Source organism: Pongo abelii, chromosome X, assembly GCF_028885655.2.
Source record: "Pongo abelii isolate AG06213 chromosome X, NHGRI_mPonAbe1-v2.0_pri, whole genome shotgun sequence".
Lineage (NCBI taxonomy): Eukaryota > Metazoa > Chordata > Mammalia > Primates > Hominidae > Pongo > Pongo abelii.
Window position 1 is genome coordinate 107,874,712 of NC_072008.2, and position 3,056 is coordinate 107,877,767.

Here is a 3,056-nt window from a genome sequence, read left to right on the forward strand (position 1 = left end):
GTAAAAGAAATAAAATCCATCCAAATAGGAAAAAAGGAATTCAAACTACCTGTCTTTGCAGATGAAATGATTCTACACCTAGAAAACCCCATAGGATCTGCCCAAAAGTGCCTTGATTTGATAAACAACTTCAGCAAGGTTTCAGGATACAAATCAATGTACAAGAATCAGTAGTATCCCTATACACCAACATCATCCAAGCTGAGTGCCAAATCAAGGATGCAATCCCCTTCACAATTGTCACAAAAAGAATAAAATACCCAGAAATACAGGTAAGTACTGAGGCAAAAGATCTCTACAAAGAGAATTATAAAAGACTGATCAAAGTAATCAGAGATGACACAAACAAATGGAAAAACATTCCATCCTCATGAATAGGAAGAATCAGTATTGTTAAAATGGCCATACTATCCAAAGTAATTTATAGATTCAATATTATTTCTATTAAACTAGCAATGACATTCTTCACAGAATTAGAACAATCTATTTAAAATTTTATATGAAACCAAAAAAGGCCTGAATAGCCAAAGCAATGCTAAGCAAAAAGAACAAAGCTGCAGGTGTCATGTTACCTGATTTCAAACTATACTACAGGGCTACAGTAACCAAAATAGCATGATATTGGTACAAAAACAGACACATAGTCCAATGGAGCAGAATAGAGAGCAGAAATAATGCCATGCATCTACAACCATATGATCTTTGACAAAGTCAGCAAAAACAAGCAATGGGGAAAGGACCCCCTATTCAATAAATGGTGCTGGGATAGGTGGCTAGCCATATGCAGAAGACTGAAACTGGATCCCTTCCTTTCACCATACAAAAATCAACTCAAGACAGACTAAAGTCTTAAGTGTAAAACCTGAAAGTATAAACACCCTGGAATATAACCTAGGTAATAGCATTTTGTGCATAGGACCTGGCAAAGATTTCACAATGAAGACACCAAAAGCGATTACAACAAAACCAAAAACAGACAAATGAGACCTAATTAAACCAAACAGCTTTTGCACAGCAAAAGAAACTATCAACAGAATAAACAGACAACTTTCAGAATGAGAGAAAATTTTTGCAAACAATGCATCTGACAAAGATGTAATATCCAGAATCTATAAGGAACTTAAACATATTTCCAGGAAAAAAATCTCATTAAAAATTGGCAAAGGACATGAGCAGACACTTTCAAAAGAAGACATACAGGCAACCAAAAAGCATATGAAAAAAATTTTCAACATCACTAATCATAAGAAAAATGGAAATCAAAACCACAGTGAGATACCATCTCACATCGATCAGAATGGCTATTATTAAAAAGTTGAAAAGTAACAGATGCTGGTGAGTTTGTGGAGAAACAGGAACACTTATACACTGCTGGTGTGAATGTAAATTAGTTCAACCACTGTGGAAAGAAATTTGGCAAGTTCTCAAATAACTTAAAACAGAATTACCATTCAATTCAGCAGTCCCATTACTGAGTACATACCCAAAGGAATATAAATTATTCTACCATAAAGATACATGCAGGTGTACATTCACTGCAGCATTATTCACAGTAGCAAATATATGGAACCAACCTAAATGCCTATCAATGGTAGACTGGATAAAGAAAATGTGGTACATATACACCATGGAATACTATATAGCCATAAAAAAGAATGAGATCGTGTCCTTTGCAGCAACATGGATGAAGCTGGAGGTCATTATCCTAAGTGAACTCACACAGGAACAGAAAACAAAATATCACATGTTCTCACATAAGTGCATGCTAAACATTGAGTATATACAGACGCAAATAAGGGAACAACAGACACCAGGGCCTACTTGAAGGTGGATGGTGAGGACTAAAAAATTACCTATCAGCTACTATGCTTATTACCTGGGTGATGAAATAATCTGCACACCACAACATGCAAATTACATGCAGCATGCAAATTACCCTTAAAACATACCTGTACATATACCACTGAACCTAAAATAAAAGTAATTAGAAAAAGAACAATCACTGGACCAGTTCCATTGAATTTGTAAAAGAAAACCATCACTTCATTTCACTTTATTTCATATACTTCATCATTCATTTGGTATATTTTATGTTAAATTCTCAAGAAAAATACGTGCAATTGACCCCAAAAGAAGAGGCTTTTCAGAAGAGCATTGCAAGAAGAGGCTTTTCAGAAGAGCATTGCAAAAGAACGTTGAGAGCCAGTTACATCATAGGGCTTGGATAGGTCATTTCTCCTGTGCTAACCATTTTTTATAACACCTTTCATATCTATGTGGAGGTTATTGAGATTCCATCTGGGAAAACATATGTGATAAAATTGCATATAACTAATATGCACACTCTCACACAAATAGATGTGTGTTAAACGGCGAAATATGAAAAAGGTTGTTAGATTATATCAATATTAATTTTCTGTTGATACTCTACTGTAGTTATAAAAGATGTTGCCATTGGAGGAAAACAGGTAAAAGAATAAGAGAAATCTCTATCATTCCTTATAATTACAAATAAATCTACAATTATGTAAAAAAGTTTTTAAAAATGCATTGCATTCTTGTCCAGGGAGCTAAGAAAACTCACCCAATTGTACTCTTGCTATGTTCCAGTCACTGTGCCAGTGACTTTACATAAATTACCTCTAGGATAAAAGTATCTCCTGGCTTTCCCTGAACAGTCCTAATTATTTTTACCTGTTGACCTAGGATCCCATCTAGCTTAACGTTTTCCATAATTTGTCATTTTTAAAAATGTACTCTTATTACTGATATTTATGTTAAAATAAGCCAGAATGGGTTTAGGAAACCTTTAGTTCTTAGGGCTGCTGTGACAAATAACAATTTTGTTAGCTTAAGATGATACACGTTAATTCTCTTACAGTTGTGGAAGTCCAAAGTCCAAAATTAGTTTTACTGGACTGAAGTAAAGATATTGGCAGAGCTTTGCTTCCTCTGGAGGTTCTAAAGGAGACTATTTTCTTACATTTTCCATCATCTGGAGTTTGCATTCCTTGCCTTTCTTGCTTGGCTCATGGCCTTTTCCTTCATCTTCTAAG